This window comes from Rattus norvegicus, chromosome 12 (genome assembly GCF_036323735.1).
Source record: "Rattus norvegicus strain BN/NHsdMcwi chromosome 12, GRCr8, whole genome shotgun sequence".
NCBI lineage: Eukaryota > Metazoa > Chordata > Mammalia > Rodentia > Muridae > Rattus > Rattus norvegicus.
In genome coordinates, this window is record NC_086030.1 from 8,977,154 (window position 1) to 9,002,277 (window position 25,124).

General features: G+C 41.5%; 7 non-coding genes and 3 pseudogenes across 7 annotated transcripts; all 10 read left to right on the forward strand.

Moving 5' to 3' along the window:
* The first annotated feature begins 2,310 nt into the window (after nt 1–2,310).
* Nucleotides 2,311–2,428, forward strand: LOC134481456 (5S ribosomal RNA). Its single transcript, XR_010056893.1, has one exon. It is a non-coding gene; the product is annotated as a 5S ribosomal RNA (ribosomal RNA).
* Nucleotides 2,429–4,765: 2,337 nt separating this feature from the next.
* Nucleotides 4,766–4,883, forward strand: LOC134481457 (5S ribosomal RNA). Its single transcript, XR_010056894.1, has one exon. It is a non-coding gene; the product is annotated as a 5S ribosomal RNA (ribosomal RNA).
* Nucleotides 4,884–7,220: 2,337 nt separating this feature from the next.
* On the forward strand, nt 7,221–7,338 carry LOC134481458 (5S ribosomal RNA). The gene has a single exon (XR_010056895.1). It is a non-coding gene; the product is annotated as a 5S ribosomal RNA (ribosomal RNA).
* A 2,338-nt stretch (nt 7,339–9,676) lies between these two features.
* Nucleotides 9,677–9,794, forward strand: LOC134481459 (5S ribosomal RNA). The gene has a single exon (XR_010056896.1). It is a non-coding gene; the product is annotated as a 5S ribosomal RNA (ribosomal RNA).
* A 2,340-nt stretch (nt 9,795–12,134) lies between these two features.
* Nucleotides 12,135–12,252, forward strand: LOC134481385 (5S ribosomal RNA; annotated as a pseudogene).
* A 2,337-nt stretch (nt 12,253–14,589) lies between these two features.
* On the forward strand, nt 14,590–14,707 carry LOC134481386 (5S ribosomal RNA; annotated as a pseudogene).
* A 2,334-nt stretch (nt 14,708–17,041) lies between these two features.
* LOC134481340 (5S ribosomal RNA) lies at nt 17,042–17,159 on the forward strand. The gene has a single exon (XR_010056833.1). It is a non-coding gene; the product is annotated as a 5S ribosomal RNA (ribosomal RNA).
* Nucleotides 17,160–19,494: 2,335 nt separating this feature from the next.
* Nucleotides 19,495–19,612, forward strand: LOC134481341 (5S ribosomal RNA). Its single transcript, XR_010056834.1, has one exon. It is a non-coding gene; the product is annotated as a 5S ribosomal RNA (ribosomal RNA).
* Nucleotides 19,613–21,947: 2,335 nt separating this feature from the next.
* Nucleotides 21,948–22,065, forward strand: LOC134481387 (5S ribosomal RNA; annotated as a pseudogene).
* Nucleotides 22,066–24,412: 2,347 nt separating this feature from the next.
* Nucleotides 24,413–24,530, forward strand: LOC134481342 (5S ribosomal RNA). Its single transcript, XR_010056835.1, has one exon. It is a non-coding gene; the product is annotated as a 5S ribosomal RNA (ribosomal RNA).
* The last annotated feature ends 594 nt before the right edge of the window (nt 24,531–25,124 follow it).

A 25,124-nucleotide genomic window follows, 5' to 3' on the forward strand; every position in this document is an offset into this window, starting at 1 on the left:
TGCCAGGCAATCAAAATCAGGAGCTCAGGAGCTCAGGAGCTCAGGAGCCAGTGATTTCAGGACAGCAGGGATACACAGTGAGACCATGTGCATAACAAACCAACAGAAACCAAAACAACAAAGCAACCTTAAAAAACCCATCCCAAACCAAACCAAACCAAACCAACAAACAGAAATAGACTTTACAACTTTTTTAAAAAGATGTATTTCTTATATATAAGTACACTGTAGCTGTCTTCAGACACACCAGAAGAGGGCATCAGATCTCACTACAGATGGCTGTGAGACACCATGTCGTTGCTGGGATTTGAACTCAGAACCTCTGGAAGAGCAGTCAGTGCTCTTAACCACTAAGCCATCCTTCCAGCCCGACTTTACAACTTTTATTCTGTCTTTTTTTTTCCTTCCCCAGAGCTAAGGATCGAACCCAGGGCCTTGTGCTTGCTAGGCATGTGCCCTACGACTGAGTTAAATACCCAACCCTAAAAATAGACTTTAAAAATGTCAGAGGAGGGTTCGGTCCCCAGCTCCGAAAAAAAAGAACCAAAAAAAAAAAAATGTCAGAGGAACCCCTCCTCTAGGATGTGGCTGAGCTGAAGCACACAGGCGGGAAACTCTGCAGAATCCGCGGCCCTGAGCATCTGAGCGCGCTTCAAGTCTCTGATTAAATTTTAAAAATGGCCTCCAATAAAACTACATTGCAAAAAATGGGAAAAAAAAACAGAATGGAAAGAGTAAAAGAGCTGAAGAGGCTGAGCCTGAAGAATTTGTGGTAGAAAAAGTACTGAACCATTGTGTAGTGAACTATTTCGTGAAGTGGAAGGGGTTTACAGATGCCGATAATACTTGGGTACCAGGAGAAAATTTAGATTGTCCAGAATTAATTGAAGCACTTCTTCATTCTCGAAAAGCTGGTAAAGAAAACGATTGTCCAAAAAGGAAATCTTTATCTGATAGTGAATCCGATGAGAGCAAATCGAAGAAGAGAGATGCTGCTGATAAGCAAAGGAGGCGAATATGAAGTGGCCTCAGATTGTCATCGCCTTCTATGAGGAGTGGCTGATTTGGCATTCTTGTACCGAAATGAAGTACAATAATTGTTTGCATATATAAATACACAATATTATATATATATATGTATATAATATATATATATATATATATATATATATATATATATATATATGAATGATCTGGATCTTGGGTTTTGAATTACTAGTGTGGATCAAATAGCATCCTGATGAAAATCACGTCTGATATGCTAGTTTTGAAAGCATTGGCAGTAGTTGGGAGATTTTTGGTTTTCGTTCTGCGTCAAAAGGCACTGACTCCTTTGAGCGAGTGAGAGCTCTCTGTAGTTGCTTCCTGTAACAGTAGAGTACTTGACACCATGTTGTATTTCCTCGGCTTGAAGAACAGCTTTTCTTAAACACTGGGGAGATTTTACAGTCATGACCCAAGTCAGAACTTATTTTTAACTGGGACACAGAAGGACCATTCTGGTTTGTGTGTGTGTGTGTGTGTGTGTGTGTGTGTGTGTGTGTGTGTTTGTGCGTTTCTTTGTATGCAGTGTATGCATAAAACACTTACATAACCTGTCTGTTTTAGCTTGATTTTAATACTCAAAAGAGCTGAACGTGAAAACACAGGTTGATGAGAGGCCATCAGCCTGAACATTTTCCTGAAACCATAACCTTTCAGATTAAGCAGAGTCTGTAATGTATTGGATAGTTTAAAAGCAAGCCCATCAGAATTGATGTATTATCAAATAAATACAGTAGTTTATTTTCATACCAACTCCACCTTCAGAAAACGGAATTAAACAAAGTAGTAGCTTGATTTAACAACAAGACTTGGCCTAGTGTGGTGGTGTGCACCTTTAATGCCAGAACTCTAGAGGCAGGTGGAGCTGTGATTTAAGAGGCCAGCTGATCTACAGAGGCAGGTCCGAGTCAGCTGTTCTGTGTAAAGGTTCCTCTGGTTGAACCATTCCTTTGTAGGAAGTTAAAATCTGTACTAAAAGGTTATGATTCATGGAATCTGTTTGATGTGGAAGTAGAATCATGGTTAGAGCTGAGGTTGGCCATTAAGTCCTGCTGTGGTTTAGTCCCTGGAAGCTCTGGTTGGTTGGTGGTGTTGTTCATATGGGGTCTCAAGTCCCTTCAAGCTCTTTTAGTCCTTTCTCTGATTTCTTCAACTGGGGTCCTGCGCTCAGTTCACTGGTTTGTTGCTCGCATTCACCTATGTATCTGCCGTATTCTGGCTGTGTCAATGAATAGTTTTATATTCCTTTAAAAAAATGTCAGAAGAGCCTACAGCCATACCACCCTGAACGCGCCCGATCTCGTCTGATCTCGGAAGCTAAGCAGGGTCGGGCATGCTTAGTACGTGGATGGGAGACCACCTGGGATACCGGGTGCTGTAGGCTTTTGGGGGTTGGGGATTTAACTCACTGGTAGAGCTCTTGCCAGGCAATCAAAATCAGGAGCTCAGGAGCTCAGGAGCTCAGGAGCCAGTGATTTCAGGACAGCAGGGATACACAGTGAGACCATGTGCGTAACAAACCAACAGAAACCAAAACAACAAAGCAACCTTAAAAAACCCATCCCAAACCAAACCAACAAACAGAAATAGACTTTACAACTTTTTAAAAAAGATGTATTTCTTATATATAAGTACACTGTAGCTGTCTTCAGACACACCAGAAGAGGGCATCAGATCTCACTACAGATGGCTGTGAGACACCATGTCGTTGCTGGGATTTGAACTCAGAACCTCTGGAAGAGCAGTCAGTGCTCTTAACCACTAAGCCATCCTTCCAGCCCGACTTTACAACTTTTATTCTGTCTTTTTTTTTCCTTCCCCAGAGCTAAGGATCGAACCCAGGGCCTTGTGCTTGCTAGGCATGTGCCCTACGACTGAGTTAAATCCCCAACCCTAAAAATAGACTTTAAAAATGTCAGAGGAGGGTTCGGTCCCCAGCTCCGAAAAAAAAGAACCAAAAAAAAAAAATGTCAGAGGAACCCCTCCTCTAGGATGTGGCTGAGCTGAAGCACACAGGCGGGAAACTCTGCAGAATCCCCGGCCCTGAGCATCTGAGCGCGCTTCAAGTCTCCGATTAAATTTTAAAAATGGCCTCCAATAAAACTACATTGCAAAAAATGGGAAAAAAAAACAGAATGGAAAGAGTAAAAGAGCTGAAGAGGCTGAGCCTGAAGAATTTGTGGTAGAAAAAGTACTGAACCATTGTGTAGTGAACTATTTCGTGAAGTGGAAGGGGTTTACAGATGCCGATAATACTTGGGTACAGGAGAAAATTTAGATTGTCCAGAATTAATTGAAGCACTTCTTCATTCTCGAAAAGCTGGTAAAGAAAACGATTGTCCAAAAAGGAAATCTTTATCTGATAGTGAATCCGATGAGAGCAAATCGAAGAAGAGAGATGCTGCTGAGAAGCAAAGGAGGCGAATATGAAGTGGCCTCAGATTGTCATCGCCTTCTATGAGGAGTGGCTGATTTGGCATTCTTGTACCGAAATGAAGTACAATAATTGTTTGCATATATAAATACACAATATTATATATATATGTATATATATTATATACATATATATATATATATATATATATATATATATATATATATATATATGAATGATCTGGATCTTGGGTTTTGAATTACTAGTGTGGATCAAATAGCATCCTGATGAAAATCACGTCTGATATGCTAGTTTTGAAAGCATTGGCAGTAGTTGGGAAATTTTTGGTTTTCGTTCTGCGTCAAAAGGCACTGACTCCTTTGAGCGAGTGAGAGCTCTCTGTAGTTGCTTCCTGTAACAGTAGAGTACTTGACACCATGTTGTATTTCCTCGGCTTGAAGAACAGCTTTTCTTAAACACTGGGGAGATTTTACAGTCATGACCCAAGTCAGAACTTATTTTTAACTGGGACACAGAAGGACCATTCTGGTTTGTGTGTGTGTGTGTGTGTGTGTGTGTGTATGTGTGTGCGTTTCTTTGTATGCAGTGTATGCATAAAACACTTACATAACCTGTCTGTTTTAGCTTGATTTTAATACTCAAAAGAGCTGAACGTGAAAACACAGGTTGATGAGAGGCCATCAGCCTGAACATTTTCCTGAAACCATAACCTTTCAGATTAAGCAGAGTCTGTAATGTATTGGATAGTTTAAAAGCAAGCCCATCAGAATTGATGTATTATCAAATAAATACAGTAGTTTATTTTCATACCAACTCCACCTTCAGAAAACGGAATTAAACAAAGTAGTAGCTTGATTTAACAACAAGACTTGGCCTAGTGTGGTGGTGTGCACCTTTAATGCCAGAACTCTAGAGGCAGGTGGAGCTGTGATTTAAGAGGCCAGCTGATCTACAGAGGCAGGTCCGAGTCAGCTGTTCTGTGTAAAGGTTCCTCTGGTTGAACCATTCCTTTGTAGGAAGTTAAAATCTGTACTAAAAGGTTATGATTCATGGAATCTGTTTGATGTGGAAGTAGAATCATGGTTAGAGCTGAGGTTGGCCATTAAGTCCTGCTGTGGTTTAGTCCCTGGAAGCTCTGGTTGGTTGGTGGTGTTGTTCATATGGGGTCTCAAGTCCCTTCAAGCTCTTTTAGTCCTTTCTCTGATTTCTTCAACTGGGGTCCTGCGCTCAGTTCACTGGTTTGTTGCTCGCATTCACCTATGTATCTGCCGTATTCTGGCTGTGTCAATGAATAGTTTTATATTCCTTTAAAAAAATGTCAGAAGAGCCTACAGCCATACCACCCTGAACGCGCCCGATCTCGTCTGATCTCGGAAGCTAAGCAGGGTCGGGCATGCTTAGTACGTGGATGGGAGACCACCTGGGATACCGGGTGCTGTAGGCTTTTGGGGGTTGGGGATTTAACTCAGTGGTAGAGCTCTTGCCAGGCAATCAAAATCAGGAGCTCAGGAGCTCAGGAGCTCAGGAGCCAGTGATTTCAGGACAGCAGGGATACACAGTGAGACCATGTGCGTAACAAACCAACAGAAACCAAAACAACAAAGCAACCTTAAAAAACCCATCCCAAACCAAACCAAACCAAACCAACAAACAGAAATAGACTTTACAACTTTTTTAAAAAGATGTATTTCTTATATATAAGTACACTGTAGCTGTCTTCAGACACACCAGAAGAGGGCATCAGATCTCACTACAGATGGCTGTGAGACACCATGTCGTTGCTGGGATTTGAACTCAGAACCTCTGGAAGAGCAGTCAGTGCTCTTAACCACTAAGCCATCCTTCCAGCCCGACTTTACAACTTTTATTCTGTCTTTTTTTTTCCTTCCCCAGAGCTAAGGATCGAACCCAGGGCCTTGTGCTTGCTAGGCATGTGCCCTACGACTGAGTTAAATACCCAACCCTAAAAATAGACTTTAAAAATGTCAGAGGAGGGTTCGGTCCCCAGCTCCAAAAAAAAAGAACCAAAAAAAAAAAATGTCAGAGGAACCCCTCCTCTAGGATGTGGCTGAGCTGAAGCACACAGGCGGGAAACTCTGCAGAATCCGCGGCCCTGAGCATCTGAGCGCGCTTCAAGTCTCCGATTAAATTTTAAAAATGGCCTCCAATAAAACTACATTGCAAAAAATGGGAAAAAAAAAACAGAATGGAAAGAGTAAAAGAGCTGAAGAGGCTGAGCCTGAAGAATTTGTGGTAGAAAAAGTACTGAACCATTGTGTAGTGAACTATTTCGTGAAGTGGAAGGGGTTTACAGATGCCGATAATACTTGGGTACCAGGAGAAAATTTAGATTGTCCAGAATTAATTGAAGCACTTCTTCATTCTCGAAAAGCTGGTAAAGAAAACGATTGTCCAAAAAGGAAATCTTTATCTGATAGTGAATCCGATGAGAGCAAATCGAAGAAGAGAGATGCTGCTGATAAGCAAAGGAGGCGAATATGAAGTGGCCTCAGATTGTCATCGCCTTCTATGAGGAGTGGCTGATTTGGCATTCTTGTACCGAAATGAAGTACAATAATTGTTTGCATATATAAATACACAATATTATATATATGTATATAATATATATATATATATATATATATACATATATATATATATATGAATGATCTGGATCTTGGGTTTTGAATTACTAGTGTGGATCAAATAGCATCCTGATGAAAATCACGTCTGATATGCTAGTTTTGAAAGCATTGGCAGTAGTTGGGAGATTTTTGGTTTTCGTTCTGCGTCAAAAGGCACTGACTCCTTTGAGCGAGTGAGAGCTCTCTGTAGTTGCTTCCTGTAACAGTAGAGTACTTGACACCATGTTGTATTTCCTCGGCTTGAAGAACAGCTTTTCTTAAACACTGGGGAGATTTTACAGTCATGACCCAAGTCAGAACTTATTTTTAACTGGGACACTGAAGGACCATTCTGGTTTGTGTGTGTGTGTGTGTGTGTGTGTGTGTGTGTGTGTGTGTGCGTTTCTTTGTATGCAGTGTATGCATAAAACACTTACATAACCTGTCTGTTTTAGCTTGATTTTAATACTCAAAAGAGCTGAACGTGAAAACACAGGTTGATGAGAGGCCATCAGCCTGAACATTTTCCTGAAACCATAACCTTTCAGATTAAGCAGAGTCTGTAATGTATTGGATAGTTTAAAAGCAAGCCCATCAGAATTGATGTATTATCAAATAAATACAGTAGTTTATTTTCATACCAACTCCACCTTCAGAAAACGGAATTAAACAAAGTAGTAGCTTGATTTAACAACAAGACTTGGCCTAGTGTGGTGGTGTGCACCTTTAATGCCAGAACTCTAGAGGCAGGTGGAGCTGTGATTTAAGAGGCCAGCTGATCTACAGAGGCAGGTCCGAGTCAGCTGTTCTGTGTAAAGGTTCCTCTGGTTGAACCATTCCTTTGTAGGAAGTTAAAATCTGTACTAAAAGGTTATGATTCATGGAATCTGTTTGATGTGGAAGTAGAATCATGGTTAGAGCTGAGGTTGGACATTAAGTCCTGCTGTGGTTTAGTCCCTGGAAGCTCTGGTTGGTTGGTGGTGTTGTTCATATGGGGTCTCAAGTCCCTTCAAGCTCTTTTAGTCCTTTCTCTGATTTCTTCAACTGGGGTCCTGCGCTCAGTTCACTGGTTTGTTGCTCGCATTCACCTATGTATCTGCCGTATTCTGGCTGTGTCAATGAATAGTTTTATATTCCTTTAAAAAAATGTCAGAAGAGCCTACAGCCATACCACCCTGAACGCGCCCGATCTCGTCTGATCTCGGAAGCTAAGCAGGGTCGGGCATGCTTAGTACGTGGATGGGAGACCACCTGGGATACCGGGTGCTGTAGGCTTTTGGGGGTTGGGGATTTAACTCAGTGGTAGAGCTCTTGCCAGGCAATCAAAATCAGGAGCTCAGGAGCTCAGGAGCTCAGGAGCCAGTGATTTCAGGACAGCAGGGATACACAGTGAGACCATGTGCGTAACAAACCAACAGAAACCAAAACAACAAAGCAACCTTAAAAAACCCATCCCAAACCAAACCAAACCAAACCAACAAACAGAAATAGACTTTACAACTTTTTTAAAAAGATGTATTTCTTATATATAAGTACACTGTAGCTGTCTTCAGACACACCAGAAGAGGGCATCAGATCTCACTACAGATGGCTGTGAGACACCATGTCGTTGCTGGGATTTGAACTCAGAACCTCTGGAAGAGCAGTCAGTGCTCTTAACCACTAAGCCATCCTTCCAGCCCGACTTTACAACTTTTATTCTGTCTTTTTTTTTCCTTCCCCAGAGCTAAGGATCGAACCCAGGGCCTTGTGCTTGCTAGGCATGTGCCCTACGACTGAGTTAAATACCCAACCCTAAAAATAGACTTTAAAAATGTCAGAGGAGGGTTCGGTCCCCAGCTCCGAAAAAAAAGAACCAAAAAAAAAAAATGTCAGAGGAACCCCTCCTCTAGGATGTGGCTGAGCTGAAGCACACAGGCGGGAAACTCTGCAGAATCCGCGGCCCTGAGCATCTGAGCGCGCTTCAAGTCTCCGATTAAATTTTAAAAATGGCCTCCAATAAAACTACATTGCAAAAAATGGGAAAAAAAAAACAGAATGGAAAGAGTAAAAGAGCTGAAGAGGCTGAGCCTGAAGAATTTGTGGTAGAAAAAGTACTGAACCATTGTGTAGTGAACTATTTCGTGAAGTGGAAGGGGTTTACAGATGCCGATAATACTTGGGTACCAGGAGAAAATTTAGATTGTCCAGAATTAATTGAAGCACTTCTTCATTCTCGAAAAGCTGGTAAAGAAAACGATTGTCCAAAAAGGAAATCTTTATCTGATAGTGAATCCGATGAGAGCAAATCGAAGAAGAGAGATGCTGCTGATAAGCAAAGGAGGCGAATATGAAGTGGCCTCAGATTGTCATCGCCTTCTATGAGGAGTGGCTGATTTGGCATTCTTGTACCGAAATGAAGTACAATAATTGTTTGCATATATAAATACACAATATTATATATATGTATATATATATATATATATAAATATATATATATATATACATATATATATATATGAATGATCTGGATCTTGGGTTTTGAATTACTAGTGTGGATCAAATAGCATCCTGATGAAAATCACGTCTGATATGCTAGTTTTGAAAGCATTGGCAGTAGTTGGGAGATTTTTGGTTTTCGTTCTGCGTCAAAAGGCACTGACTCCTTTGAGCGAGTGAGAGCTCTCTGTAGTTGCTTCCTGTAACAGTAGAGTACTTGACACCATGTTGTATTTCCTCGGCTTGAAGAACAGCTTTTCTTAAACACTGGGGAGATTTTACAGTCATGACCCAAGTCAGAACTTATTTTTAACTGGGACACAGAAGGACCATTCTGGTTTGTGTGTGTGTGTGTGTGTGTGTGTGTGTGTGTGTGTGCGTTTGTTTGTATGCAGTGTATGCATAAAACACTTACATAACCTGTCTGTTTTAGCTTGATTTTAATACTCAAAAGAGCTGAACGTGAAAACACAGGTTGATGAGAGGCCATCAGCCTGAACATTTTCCTGAAACCATAACCTTTCAGATTAAGCAGAGTCTGTAATGTATTGGATAGTTTAAAAGCAAGCCCATCAGAATTGATGTATTATCAAATAAATACAGTAGTTTATTTTCATACCAACTCCACCTTCAGAAAACGGAATTAAACAAAGTAGTAGCTTGATTTAACAACAAGACTTGGCCTAGTGTGGTGGTGTGCACCTTTAATGCCAGAACTCTAGAGGCAGGTGGAGCTGTGATTTAAGAGGCCAGCTGATCTACAGAGGCAGGTCCGAGTCAGCTGTTCTGTGTAAAGGTTCCTCTGGTTGAACCATTCCTTTGTAGGAAGTTAAAATCTGTATTAAAAGGTTATGATTCATGGAATCTGTTTGATGTGGAAGTAGAATCATGGTTAGAGCTGAGGTTGGCCATTAAGTCCTGCTGTGGTTTAGTCCCTGGAAGCTCTGGTTGGTTGGTGGTGTTGTTCATATGGGGTCTCAAGTCCCTTCAAGCTCTTTTAGTCCTTTCTCTGATTTCTTCAACTGGGGTCCTGCGCTCAGTTCACTGGTTTGTTGCTCGCATTCACCTATGTATCTGCCGTATTCTGGCTGTGTCAATGAATAGTTTTATATTCCTTTAAAAAAATGTCAGAAGAGCCTACAGCCATACCACCCTGAACGCGCCCGATCTCGTCTGATCTCGGAAGCTAAGCAGGGTCGGGCATGCTTAGTACGTGGATGGGAGACCACCTGGGATACCGGGTGCTGTAGGCTTTTGGGGGTTGGGGATTTAACTCAGTGGTAGAGCTCTTGCCAGGCAATCAAAATCAGGAGCTCAGGAGCTCAGGAGCTCAGGAGCCAGTGATTTCAGGACAGCAGGGATACACAGTGAGACCATGTGCGTAACAAACCAACAGAAACCAAAACAACAAAGCAACCTTAAAAAACCCTTCCCAAACCAAACCAAACCAAACCAACAAACAGAAATAGACTTTACAACTTTTTTAAAAAGATGTATTTCTTATATATAAGTACACTGTAGCTGTCTTCAGACACACCAGAAGAGGGCATCAGATCTCACTACAGATGGCTGTGAGACACCATGTCGTTGCTGGGATTTGAACTCAGAACCTCTGGAAGAGCAGTCAGTGCTCTTAACCACTAAGCCATCCTTCCAGCCCGACTTTACAACTTTTATTCTGTCTTTTTTTTTCCTTCCCCAGAGCTAAGGATCGAACCCAGGGCCTTGTGCTTGCTAGGCATGTGCCCTACGACTGAGTTAAATCCCCAACACTAAAAATAGACTTTAAAAATGTCAGAGGAGGGTTCGGTCCCCAGCTCCAAAAAAAAAGAACCAAAAAAAAAAAAATGTCAGAGGAACCCCTCCTCTAGGATGTGGCTGAGCTGAAGCACACAGGCGGGAAACTCTGCAGAATCCGCGGCCCTGAGCATCTGAGCGCGCTTCAAGTCTCCGATTAAATTTTAAAAATGGCCTCCAATAAAACTACATTGCAAAAAATGGGAAAAAAAAACAGAATGGAAAGAGTAAAAGAGCTGAAGAGGCTGAGCCTGAAGAATTTGTGGTAGAAAAAGTACTGAACCATTGTGTAGTGAACTATTTCGTGAAGTGGAAGGGGTTTACAGATGCCGATAATACTGGGTACCAGGAGAAAATTTAGATTGTCCAGAATTAATTGAAGCACTTCTTCATTCTCGAAAATTGTAAAGAAAACGATTGTCCAAAAAGGAAATCTTTATCTGATAGTGAATCCGATGAGAGCAAATCGAAGAAGAGAGATGCTGCTGATAAGCAAAGGAGGCGAATATGAAGTGGCCTCAGATTGTCATCGCCTTCTATGAGGAGTGGCTGATTTGGCATTCTTGTACCGAAATGAAGTACAATAATTGTTTGCATATATAAATACACAATATTATATATATATATGTATATAATATATATATAAATATATATATATACATATATATATATATATTTATGAATGATCTGGATCTTGGGTTTTGAATTACTAGTGTGGATCAAATAGCATCCTGATGAAAATCACGTCTGATATGCTAGTTTTGAAAGCATTGGCAGTAGTTGGGAGATTTTTGGTTTTCGTTCTGCGTCAAAAGGCACTGACTCCTTTGAGCGAGTGAGAGCTCTCTGTAGTTGCTTCCTGTAACAGTAGAGTACTTGACACCATGTTGTATTTCCTCGGCTTGAAGAACAGCTTTTCTTAAACACTGGGGAGATTTTACAGTCATGACCCAAGTCAGAACTTATTTTTAACTGGGACACAGAAGGACCATTCTGGTTTGTGTGTGTGTGTGTGTGTGTGTGTGTGTGTGTGTGTGCGCGTTTGTTTGTATGCAGTGTATGCATAAAACACTTACATAACCTGTCTGTTTTAGCTTGCTTTTAATACTCAAAAGAGCTGAACGTGAAAACACAGGTTGATGAGAGGCCATCAGCCTGAACATTTTCCTGAAACCATAACCTTTCAGATTAAGCAGAGTCTGTAATGTATTGGATAGTTTAAAAGCAAGCCCATCAGAATTGATGTATTATCAAATAAATACAGTAGTTTATTTTCATACCAACTCCACCTTCAGAAAACGGAATTAAACAAAGTAGTAGCTTGATTTAACAACAAGACTTGGCCTAGTGTGGTGGTGTGCACCTTTAATGCCAGAACTCTAGAGGCAGGTGGAGCTGTGATTTAAGAGGCCAGCTGATCTACAGAGGCAGGTCCGAGTCAGCTGTTCTGTGTAAAGGTTCCTCTGGTTGAACCATTCCTTTGTAGGAAGTTAAAATCTGTACTAAAAGGTTATGATTCATGGAATCTGTTTGATGTGGAAGTAGAATCATGGTTAGAGCTGAGGTTGGCCATTAAGTCCTGCTGTGGTTTAGTCCCTGGAAGCTCTGGTTGGTTGGTGGTGTTGTTCATATGGGGTCTCAAGTCCCTTCAAGCTCTTTTAGTCCTTTCTCTGATTTCTTCAACTGGGGTCCTGCGCTCAGTTCACTGGTTTGTTGCTCGCATTCACCTATGTATCTGCCGTATTCTGGCTGTGTCAATGAATAGTTTTATATTCCTTTAAAAAAATGTCAGAAGAGCCTACAGCCATACCACCCTGAACGCGCCCGATCTCGTCTGATCTCGGAAGCTAAGCAGGGTCGGGCATGCTTATTACGTGGATGGGAGACCACCTGGGATACCGGGTGCTGTAGGCTTTTGTGGGTTGGGGATTTAACTCAGTGGTAGAGCTCTTGCCAGGCAATCAAAATCAGGAGCTCAGGAGCTCAGGAGCTCAGGAGCCAGTGATTTCAGGACAGCAGGGATACACAGTGAGACCATGTGCGTAACAAACCAACAGAAACCAAAACAACAAAGCAACCTTAAAAAACCCATCCCAAACCAAACCAAACCAAACCAACAAACAGAAATAGACTTTACAACTTTTTTAAAAAGATGTATTTCTTATATATAAGTACACTGTAGCTGTCTTCAGACACACCAGAAGAGGGCATCAGATCTCACTACAGATGGCTGTGAGACACCATGTCGTTGCTGGGATTTGAACTCAGAACCTCTGGAAGAGCAGTCAGTGCTCTTAACCACTAAGCCATCCTTCCAGCCCGACTTTACAACTTTTATTCTGTCTTTTTTTTTCCTTCCCCAGAGCTAAGGATCGAACCCAGGGCCTTGTGCTTGCTAGGCATGTGCCCTACGACTGAGTTAAATCCCCAACCCTAAAAATAGACTTTAAAAATGTCAGAGGAGGGTTCGGTCCCCAGCTCCAAAAAAAAAGAACCAAAAAAAAAAAAATGTCAGAGGAACCCCTCCTCTAGGATGTGGCTGAGCTGAAGCACACAGGCGGGAAACTCTGCAGAATCCGCGGCCCTGAGCATCTGAGCGCGCTTCAAGTCTCCGATTAAATTTTAAAAATGGCCTCCAATAAAACTACATTGCAAAAAATGGGAAAAAAAAACAGAATGGAAAGAGTAAAAGAGCTGAAGAGGCTGAGCCTGAAGAATTTGTGGTAGAAAAAGTACTGAACCATTGTGTAGTGAACTATTTCGTGAAGTGGAAGGGGTTTACAGATGCCGATAATACTTGGGTACCAGGAGAAAATTTAGATTGTCCAGAATTAATTGAAGCACTTCTTCATTCTCGAAAAGCTGGTAAAGAAAACGATTGTCCAAAAAGGAAATCTTTATCTGATAGTGAATCCGATGAGAGCAAATCGAAGAAGAGAGATGCTGCTGATAAGCAAAGGAGGCGAATATGAAGTGGCCTCAGATTGTCATCGCCTTCTATGAGGAGTGGCTGATTTGGCATTCTTGTACCGAAATGAAGTACAATAATTGTTTGCATATATAAATACACAATATTATATATATGTATATAATATATATATACACATATATATATATATATATATATATATATATATATATGAATGATCTGGATCTTGGGTTTTGAATTACTAGTGTGGATCAAATAGCATCCTGATGAAAATCACGTCTGATATGCTAGTTTTGAAAGCATTGGCAGTAGTTGGGAGATTTTTGGTTTTCGTTCTGCGTCAAAAGGCACTGACTCCTTTGAGCGAGTGAGAGCTCTCTGTAGTTGCTTCCTGTAACAGTAGAGTACTTGACACCATGTTGTATTTCCTCGGCTTGAAGAACAGCTTTTCTTAAACACTGGGGAGATTTTACAGTCATGACCCAAGTCAGAACTTATTTTTAACTGGGACACAGAAGGACCATTCTGGTTTGTGTGTGTGTGTGTGTGTGTGTGTGTGTGTGTGCGTTTCTTTGTATGCAGTGTATGCATAAAACACTTACATAACCTGTCTGTTTTAGCTTGATTTTAATACTCAAAAGAGCTGAACGTGAAAACACAGGTTGATGAGAGGCCATCAGCCTGAACATTTTCCTGAAACCATAACCTTTCAGATTAAGCAGAGTCTGTAATGTATTGGATAGTTTAAAAGCAAGCCTATCAGAATTGATGTATTATCAAATAAATACAGTAGTTTATTTTCATACCAACTCCACCTTCAGAAAACGGAATTAAACAAAGTAGTAGCTTGATTTAACAACAAGACTTGGCCTAGTGTGGTGGTGTGCACCTTTAATGCCAGAACTCTAGAGGCAGGTGGAGCTGTGATTTAAGAGGCCAGCTGATCTACAGAGGCAGGTCCGAGTCAGCTGTTCTGTGTAAAGGTTCCTCTGGTTGAACCATTCCTTTGTAGGAAGTTAAAATCTGTACTAAAAGGTTATGATTCATGGAATCTGTTTGATGTGGAAGTAGAATCATGGTTAGAGCTGAGGTTGGCCATTAAGTCCTGCTGTGGTTTAGTCCCTGGAAGCTCTGGTTGGTTGGTGGTGTTGTTCATATGGGGTCTCAAGTCCCTTCAAGCTCTTTTAGTCCTTTCTCTGATTTCTTCAACTGGGGTCCTGCGCTCAGTTCACTGGTTTGTTGCTCGCATTCACCTATGTATCTGCCGTATTCTGGCTGTGTCAATGAATAGTTTTATATTCCTTTAAAAAAATGTCAGAAGAGCCTACAGCCATACCACCCTGAACGCGCCCGATCTCGTCTGATCTCGGAAGCTAAGCAGGGTCGGGCATGCTTATTACGTGGATGGGAGACCACCTGGGATACCGGGTGCTGTAGGCTTTTGGGGGTTGGGGATTTAACTCACTGGTAGAGCTCTTGCCAGGCAATCAAAATCAGGAGCTCAGGAGCTCAGGAGCTCAGGAGCCAGTGATTTCAGGACAGCAGGGATACACAGTGAGACCATGTGCGTAACAAACCAACAGAAACCAAAACAACAAAGCAACCTTAAAAAACCCATCCCAAACCAAACCAAACCAAACCAACAAACAGAAATAGACTTTACAACTTTTTTAAAAAGATGTATTTCTTATATATAAGTACACTGTAGCTGTCTTCAGACACACCAGAAGAGGGCATCAGATCTCACTACAGATGGCTGTGAGACACCATGTCGTTGCTGGGATTTGAACTCAGAACCTCTGGAAGAGCAGTCAGTGCTCTTAACCACTAAGCCATCCTTCCAGCCCGACTTTACAACTTTTATTCTGTCTTTTTTTTTCCTTCCCCAGAGCTAAGGATCGAACCCAGGGCCTTGTGCTTGCTAGGCATGTGCCCTACGACTGAGTTAAATCCCCAACCCTAAAAATAGACTTTAAAAATGTCAGAGGAGGGTTCGGTCCCCAGCTCCGAAAAAAAAGAACCAAAAAAAAAAAAATGTCAGAGGAACCCCTCCTCTAGGATGTGGCTGAGCTGAAGCACACAGGCGGGAAACTCTGCAGAATCCGCGGCCCTGAGCATCTGAGCGCGCTTCAAGTCTCCGATTAAATTTTAAAAATGGCCTCCAATAAAACTACATTGCAAAAAATGGGAAAAAAAAACAGAATGGAAAGAGTAAAAGAGCTGAAGAGGCTGAGCCTGAAGAATTTGTGGTAGAAAAAGTACTGAACCATTGTGTAGTGAACTATTTCGTGAATGGAAGGGGTTTACAGATGCCGATAATACTTGGGTACCAGGAGAAAATTTAGATTGTCCAGAATTAATTGAAGCACTTCTTCATTCTCGAAAAGCTGGTAAAGAAAACGATTGTCCAAAAAGGAAATCTTTATCTGATAGTGAATCCGATGAGAGCAAATCGAAGAAGAGAGATGCTGCTGATAAGCAAAGGAGGCGAATATGAAGTGGCCTCAGATTGTCATCGCCTTCTATGAGGAGTGGCTGATTTGGCATTCTTGTACCGAAATGAAGTACAATAATTGTTTGCATATATAAATACACAATATTATATATATGTATATAATATATATATACACATATATATATATATATATATATATATATATGAATGATCTGGATCTTGGGTTTTGAATTACTAGTGTGGATCAAATAGCATCCTGATGAAAATCACGTCTGATATGCTAGTTTTGAAAGCATTGGCAGTAGTTGGGAGATTTTTGGTTTTCGTTCTGCGTCAAAAGGCACTGACTCCTTTGAGCGAGTGAGAGCTCTCTGTAGTTGCTTCCTGTAACAGTAGAGTACTTGACACCATGTTGTATTTCCTCGGCTTGAAGAACAGCTTTTCTTAAACACTGGGGAGATTTTACAGTCATGACCCAAGTCAGAACTTATTTTTAACTGGGACACAGAAGGACCATTCTGGTTTGTGTGTGTGTGTGTGTGTGTGTGTGTGTGTGTGTGTGCGTTTGTTTGTATGCAGTGTATGCATAAAACACTTACATAACCTGTCTGTTTTAGCTTGATTTTAATACTCAAAAGAGCTGAACGTGAAAACACAGGTTGATGAGAGGCCATCAGCCTGAACATTTTCCTGAAACCATAACCTTTCAGATTAAGCAGAGTCTGTAATGTATTGGATAGTTTAAAAGCAAGCCCATCAGAATTGATGTATTATCAAATAAATACAGTAGTTTATTTTCATACCAACTCCACCTTCAGAAAACGGAATTAAACAAAGTAGTAGCTTGATTTAACAACAAGACTTGGCCTAGTGTGGTGGTGTGCACCTTTAATGCCAGAACTCTAGAGGCAGGTGGAGCTGTGATTTAAGAGGCCAGCTGATCTACAGAGGCAGGTCCGAGTCAGCTGTTCTGTGTAAAGGTTCCTCTGGTTGAACCATTCCTTTGTAGGAAGTTAAAATCTGTACTAAAAGGTTATGATTCATGGAATCTGTTTGATGTGGAAGTAGAATCATGGTTAGAGCTGAGGTTGGCCATTAAGTCCTGCTGTGGTTTAGTCCCTGGAAGCTCTGGTTGGTTGGTGTTGTTGTTCATATGGGGTCTCAAGTCCCTTCAAGCTCTTTTAGTCCTTTCTCTGATTTCTTCAACTGGGGTCCTGCGCTCAGTTCACTGGTTTGTTGCTCGCATTCACCTATGTATCTGCCGTATTCTGGCTGTGTCAATGAATAGTTTTATATTCCTTTAAAAAAATGTCAGAAGAGCCTACAGCCATACCACCCTGAACGCGCCCGATCTCGTCTGATCTCGGAAGCTAAGCAGGGTCGGGCATGCTTAGTACGTGGATGGGAGACCACCTGGGATACCGGGTGCTGTAGGCTTTTGGGGGTTGGGGATTTAACTCAGTGGTAGAGCTCTTGCCAGGCAATCAAAATCAGGAGCTCAGGAGCTCAGGAGCTCAGGAGCCAGTGATTTCAGGACAGCAGGGATACACAGTGAGACCATGTGCGTAACAAACCAACAGAAACCAAAACAACAAAGCAACCTTAAAAAACCCATCCCAAACCAAACCAAACCAAACCAACAAACAGAAATAGACTTTACAACTTTTTTAAAAAGATGTATTTCTTATATATAAGTACACTGTAGCTGTCTTCAGACACACCAGAAGAGGGCATCAGATCTCACTACAGATGGCTGTGAGACACCATGTCGTTGCTGTGATTTGAACTCAGAACCTCTGGAAGAGCAGTCAGTGCTCTTAACCACTAAGCCATCCTTCCAGCCCGACTTTACAACTTTTATTCTGTCTTTTTTTTTCCTTCCCCAGAGCTAAGGATCGAACCCAGGGCCTTGTGCTTGCTAGGCATGTGCCCTACGACTGAGTTAAATACCCAACCCTAAAAATAGACTTTAAAAATGTCAGAGGAGGGTTCGGTCCCCAGCTCCAAAAAAAAAGAACCAAAAAAAAAAATGTCAGAGGAACCCCTCCTCTAGGATGTGGCTGAGCTGAAGCACACAGGCGGGAAACTCTGCAGAATCCGCGGCCCTGAGCATCTGAGCGCGCTTCAAGTCTCCGATTAAATTTTAAAAATGGCCTCCAATAAAACTACATTGCAAAAAATGGGAAAAAAAAAAACAGAATGGAAAGAGTAAAAGAGCTGAAGAGGCTGAGCCTGAAGAATTTGTGGTAGAAAAAGTACTGAACCATTGTGTAGTGAACTATTTCGTGAAGTGGAAGGGGTTTACAGATGCCGATAATACTTGGGTACCAGGAGAAAATTTAGATTGTCCAGAATTAATTGAAGCACTTCTTCATTCTCGAAAAGCTGGTAAAGAAAACGATTGTCCAAAAAGGAAATCTTTATCTGATAGTGAATCCGATGAGAGCAAATCGAAGAAGAGAGATGCTGCTGATAAGCAAAGGAGGCGAATATGAAGTGGCCTCAGATTGTCATCGCCTTCTATGAGGAGTGGCTGATTTGGCATTCTTGTACCGAAATGAAGTACAATAATTGTTTGCATATATAAATACACAATATTATATATATATGTATATAATATATATATATATATATATATATATATATATATATATATGAATGATCTGGATCTTGGGTTTTGAATTACTAGTGTGGATCAAATAGCATCCTGATGAAAATCACGTCTGATATGCTAGTTTTGAAAGCATTGGCAGTAGTTGGGAGATTTTTGGTTTTCGTTCTGCGTCAAAAGGCACTGACTCCTTTGAGCGAGTGAGAGCTCTCTGTAGTTGCTTCCTGTAACAGTAGAGTACTTGACACCATGTTGTATTTCCTCGGCTTGAAGAACAGCTTTTCTTAAACACTGGGGAGATTTTACAGTCATGACCCAAGTCAGAACTTATTTTTAACTGGGACACAGAAGGACCATTCTGGTTTGTGTGTGTGTGTGTGTGTGTGTGTGTGTGTGTGTGTGTGCGTTTCTTTGTATGCAGTGTATGCATAAAACACTTACATAACCTGTCTGTTTTAGCTTGATTTTAATACTCAAAAGAGCTGAACGTGAAAACACAGGTTGATGAGAGGCCATCAGCCTGAACATTTTCCTGAAACCATAACCTTTCAGATTAAGCAGAGTCTGTAATGTATTGGATAGTTTAAAAGCAAGCCCATCAGAATTGATGTATTATCAAATAAATACAGTAGTTTATTTTCATACCAACTCCACCTTCAGAAAACGGAATTAAATAAAGTAGTAGCTTGATTTAACAACAAGACTTGGCCTAGTGTGGTGGTGTGCACCTTTAATGCCAGAACTCTAGAGGCAGGTGGAGCTGTGATTTAAGAGGCCAGCTGATCTACAGAGGCAGGTCCGAGTCAGCTGTTCTGTGTAAAGGTTCCTCTGGTTGAACCATTCCTTTGTAGGAAGTTAAAATCTGTACTAAAAGGTTATGATTCATGGAATCTGTTTGATGTGGAAGTAGAATCATGGTTAGAGCTGAGGTTGGCCATTAAGTCCTGCTGTGGTTTAGTCCCTGGAAGCTCTGGTTGGTTGGTGGTGTTGTTCATATGGGGTCTCAAGTCCCTTCAAGCTCTTTTAGTCCTTTCTCTGATTTCTTCAACTGGGGTCCTGCGCTCAGTTCACTGGTTTGTTGCTCGCATTCACCTATGTATCTGCCGTATTCTGGCTGTGTCAATGAATAGTTTTATATTCCTTTAAAAAAATGTCAGAAGAGCCTACAGCCATACCACCCTGAACGCGCCCGATCTCGTCTGATCTCGGAAGCTAAGCAGGGTCGGGCATGCTTAGTACGTGGATGGGAGACCACCTGGGATACCGGGTGCTGTAGGCTTTTGGGGGTTGGGGATTTAACTCAGTGGTAGAGCTCTTGCCAGGCAATCAAAATCAGGAGCTCAGGAGCTCAGGAGCTCAGGAGCCAGTGATTTCAGGACAGCAGGGATACACAGTGAGACCATGTGCGTAACAAACCAACAGAAACCAAAACAACAAAGCAACCTTAAAAAACCCATCCCAAACCAAACCAAACCAAACCAACAACAGAAATAGACTTTACAACTTTTGTAAAAAGATGTATTTCTTATATATAAGTACACTGTAGCTGTCTTCAGACACACCAGAAGAGGGCATCAGATCTCACTACAGATGGCTGTGAGACACCATGTCGTTGCTGGGATTTGAACTCAGAACCTCTGGAAGAGCAGTCAGTGCTCTTAACCACTAAGCCATCCTTCCAGCCCGACTTTACAACTTTTATTCTGTCTTTTTTTTTCCTTCCCCAGAGCTAAGGATCGAACCCAGGGCCTTGTGCTTGCTAGGCATGTGCCCTACGACTGAGTTAAATACCCAACCCTAAAAATAGACTTTAAAAATGTCAGAGGAGGGTTCGGTCCCCAGCTCCGAAAAAAAAGAACCAAAAAAAAAAAATGTCAGAGGAACCCCTCCTCTAGGATGTGGCTGAGCTGAAGCACACAGGCGGGAAACTCTGCAGAATCCGCGGCCCTGAGCATCTGAGCGCGCTTCAAGTCTCAGATTAAATTTTAAAAATGGCCTCCAATAAAACTACATTGCAAAAAATGGGAAAAAAAAACAGAATGGAAAGAGTAAAAGAGCTGAAGAGGCTGAGCCTGAAGAATTTGTGGTAGAAAAAGTACTGAACCATTGTGTAGTGAACTATTTCGTGAAGTGGAAGGGGTTTACAGATGCCGATAATACTTGGGTACCAGGAGAAAATTTAGATTGTCCAGAATTAATTGAAGCACTTCTTCATTCTCGAAAAGCTGGTAAAGAAAACGATTGTCCAAAAAGGAAATCTTTATCTGATAGTGAATCCGATGAGAGCAAATCGAAGAAGAGAGATGCTGCTGATAAGCAAAGGAGGCGAATATGAAGTGGCCTCAGATTGTCATCGCCTTCTATGAGGAGTGGCTGATTTGGCATTCTTGTACCGAAATGAAGTACAATAATTGTTTGCATATATAAATACACAATATTATATATATGTATATAATATATATATATATATATATATATATATATATATATATATATGAATGATCTGGATCTTGGGTTTTGAATTACTAGTGTGGATCAAATAGCATCCTGATGAAAATCACGTCTGATATGCTAGTTTTGAAAGCATTGGCAGTAGTTGGGAGATTTTTGGTTTTCGTTCTGCGTCAAAAGGCACTGACTCCTTTGAGCGAGTGAGAGCTCTCTGTAGTTGCTTCCTGTAACAGTAGAGTACTTGACACCATGTTGTATTTCCTCGGCTTGAAGAACAGCTTTTCTTAAACACTGGGGAGATTTTACAGTCATGACCCAAGTCAGAACTTATTTTTAACTGGGACACAGAAGGACCATTCTGGTTTGTGTGTGTGTGTGTGTGTGTGTGTGTGTGTGTGTGTGTGTGCGTTTCTTTGTATGCAGTGTATGCATAAAACACTTACATAACCTGTCTGTTTTAGCTTGATTTTAATACTCAAAAGAGCTGAACGTGAAAACACAGGTTGATGAGAGGCCATCAGCCTGAACATTTTCCTGAAACCATAACCTTTCAGATTAAGCAGAGTCTGTAATGTATTGGATAGTTTAAAAGCAAGCCTATCAGAATTGATGTATTATCAAATAAATACAGTAGTTTATTTTCATACCAACTCCACCTTCAGAAAACGGAATTAAACAAAGTAGTAGCTTGATTTAACAACAAGACTTGGCCTAGTGTGGTGGTGTGCACCTTTAATGCCAGAACTCTAGAGGCAGGTGGAGCTGTGATTTAAGAGGCCAGCTGATCTACAGAGGCAGGTCCGAGTCAGCTGTTCTGTGTAAAGGTTCCTCTGGTTGAACCATTCCTTTGTAGGAAGTTAAAATCTGTACTAAAAGGTTATGATTCATGGAATCTGTTTGATGTGGAAGTAGAATCATGGTTAGAGCTGAGGTTGGCCATTAAGTCCTGCTGTGGTTTAGTCCCTGGAAGCTCTGGTTGGTTGGTGGTGTTGTTCATATGGGGTCTCAAGTCCCTTCAAGCTCTTTTAGTCCTTTCTCTGATTTCTTCAACTGGGGTCCTGCGCTCAGTTCACTGGTTTGTTGCTCGCATTCACCTATGTATCTGCCGTATTCTGGCTATGTCAATGAATAGTTTTATATTCCTTTAAAAAAATGTCAGAAGAGCCTACAGCCATACCACCCTGAACGCGCCCGATCTCGTCTGATCTCGGAAGCTAAGCAGGGTCGGGCATGCTTATTACGTGGATGGGAGACCACCTGGGATACCGGGTGCTGTAGGCTTTTGGGGGTTGGGGATTTAACTCACTGGTAGAGCTCTTGCCAGGCAATCAAAATCAGGAGCTCAGGAGCTCAGGAGCTCAGGAGCCAGTGATTTCAGGACAGCAGGGATACACAGTGAGACCATGTGCGTAACAAACCAACAGAAACCAAAACAACAAAGCAACCTTAAAAAACCCATCCCAAACCAAACCAAACCAAACCAACAAACAGAAATAGACTTTACAACTTTTTTAAAAAGATGTATTTCTTATATATAAGTACACTGTAGCTGTCTTCAGACACACCAGAAGAGGGCATCAGATCTCACTACAGATGGCTGTGAGACACCATGTCGTTGCTGGGATTTGAACTCAGAACCTCTGGAAGAGCAGTCAGTGCTCTTAACCACTAAGCCATCCTTCCAGCCCGACTTTACAACTTTTATTCTGTCTTTTTTTTTCCTTCCCCAGAGCTAAGGATCGAACCCAGGGCCTTGTGCTTGCTAGGCATGTGCCCTACGACTGAGTTAAATCCCCAACCCTAAAAATAGACTTTAAAAATGTCAGAGGAGGGTTCGGTCCCCAGCTCCGAAAAAAAAGAACCAAAAAAAAAAAAATGTCAGAGGAACCCCTCCTCTAGGATGTGGCTGAGCTGAAGCACACAGGCGGGAAACTCTGCAGAATCCGCGGCCCTGAGCATCTGAGCGCGCTTCAAGTCTCCGATTAAATTTTAAAAATGGCCTCCAATAAAACTACATTGCAAAAAATGGGAAAAAAAAACAGAATGGAAAGAGTAAAAGAGCTGAAGAGGCTGAGCCTGAAGAATTTGTGGTAGAAAAAGTACTGAACCATTGTGTAGTGAACTATTTCGTGAAGTGGAAGGGGTTTACAGATGCCGATAATACTTGGGTACCAGGAGAAAATTTAGATTGTCCAGAATTAATTGAAGCACTTCTTCATTCTCGAAAAGCTGGTAAAGAAAACGATTGTCCAAAAAGGAAATCTTTATCTGATAGTGAATCCGATGAGAGCAAATCGAAGAAGAGAGATGCTGCTGATAAGCAAAGGAGGCGAATATGAAGTGGCCTCAGATTGTCATCGCCTTCTATGAGGAGTGGCTGATTTGGCATTCTTGTACCGAAATGAAGTACAATAATTGTTTGCATATATAAATACACAATATTATATATATGTATATAATATATATATACACATATATATATATATATATATATATATATATATATATATATATATGAATGATCTGGATCTTGGGTTTTGAATTACTAGTGTGGATCAAATAGCATCCTGATGAAAATCACGTCTGATATGCTAGTTTTGAAAGCATTGGCAGTAGTTGGGAGATTTTTGGTTTTCGTTCTGCGTCAAAAGGCACTGACTCCTTTGAGCGAGTGAGAGCTCTCTGTAGTTGCTTCCTGTAACAGTAGAGTACTTGACACCATGTTGTATTTCCTCGGCTTGAAGAACAGCTTTTCTTAAACACTGGGGAGATTTTACAGTCATGACCCAAGTCAGAACTTATTTTTAACTGGGACACAGAAGGACCATTCTGGTTTGTGTGTGTGTGTGTGTGTGTGTGTGTGTGTGTGTGCGTTTCTTTGTATGCAGTGTATGCATAAAACACTTACATAACCTGTCTGTTTTAGCTTGATTTTAATACTCAAAAGAGCTGAACGTGAAAACACAGGTTGATGAGAGGCCATCAGCCTGAACATTTTCCTGAAACCATAACCTTTCAGATTAAGCAGAGTCTGTAATGTATTGGATAGTTTAAAAGCAAGCCCATCAGAATTGATGTATTATCAAATAAATACAGTAGTTTATTTTCATACCAACTCCACCTTCAGAAAACGGAATTAAACAAAGTAGTAGCTTGATTTAACAACAAGACTTGGCCTAGTGTGGTGGTGTGCACCTTTAATGCCAGAACTCTAGAGGCAGGTGGAGCTGTGATTTAAGAGGCCAGCTGATCTACAGAGGCAGGTCCGAGTCAGCTGTTCTGTGTAAAGGTTCCTCTGGTTGAACCATTCCTTTGTAGGAAGTTAAAATCTGTACTAAAAGGTTATGATTCATGGAATCTGTTTGATGTGGAAGTAGAATCATGGTTAGAGCTGAGGTTGGCCATTAAGTCCTGCTGTGGTTTAGTCCCTGGAAGCTCTGGTTGGTTGGTGGTGTTGTTCATATGGGGTCTCAAGTCCCTTCAAGCTCTTTTAGTCCTTTCTCTGATTTCTTCAACTGGGGTCCTGCGCTCAGTTCACTGGTTTGTTGCTCGCATTCACCTATGTATCTGCCGTATTCTGGCTGTGTCAATGAATAGTTTTATATTCCTTTAAAAAAATGTCAGAAGAGCCTACAGCCATACCACCCTGAACGCGCCCGATCTCGTCTGATCTCGGAAGCTAAGCAGGGTCGGGCATGCTTAGTACGTGGATGGGAGACCACCTGGGATACCGGGTGCTGTAGGCTTTTGGGGGTTGGGGATTTAACTCAGTGGTAGAGCTCTTGCCAGGCAATCAAAATCAGGAGCTCAGGAGCTCAGGAGCTCAGGAGCCAGTGATTTCAGGACAGCAGGGATACACAGTGAGACCATGTGCGTAACAAACCAACAGAAACCAAAACAACAAAGCAACCTTAAAAAACCCATCCCAAACCAAACCAAACCAAACCAACAAACAGAAATAGACTTTACAACTTTTTTAAAAAGATGTATTTCTTATATATAAGTACACTGTAGCTGTCTTCAGACACACCAGAAGAGGGCATCAGATCTCACTACAGATGGCTGTGAGACACCATGTCGTTGCTGGGATTTGAACTCAGAACCTCTGGAAGAGCAGTCAGTGCTCTTAACCACTAAGCCATCCTTCCAGCCCGACTTTACAACTTTTATTCTGTCTTTTTTTTTCCTTCCCCAGAGCTAAGGATCGAACCCAGGGCCTTGTGCTTGCTAGGCATGTGCCCTACGACTGAGTTAAATACCCAACCCTAAAAATAGACTTTAAAAATGTCAGAGGAGGGTTCGGTCCCCAGCTCCAAAAAAAAAGAACCAAAAAAAAAAAA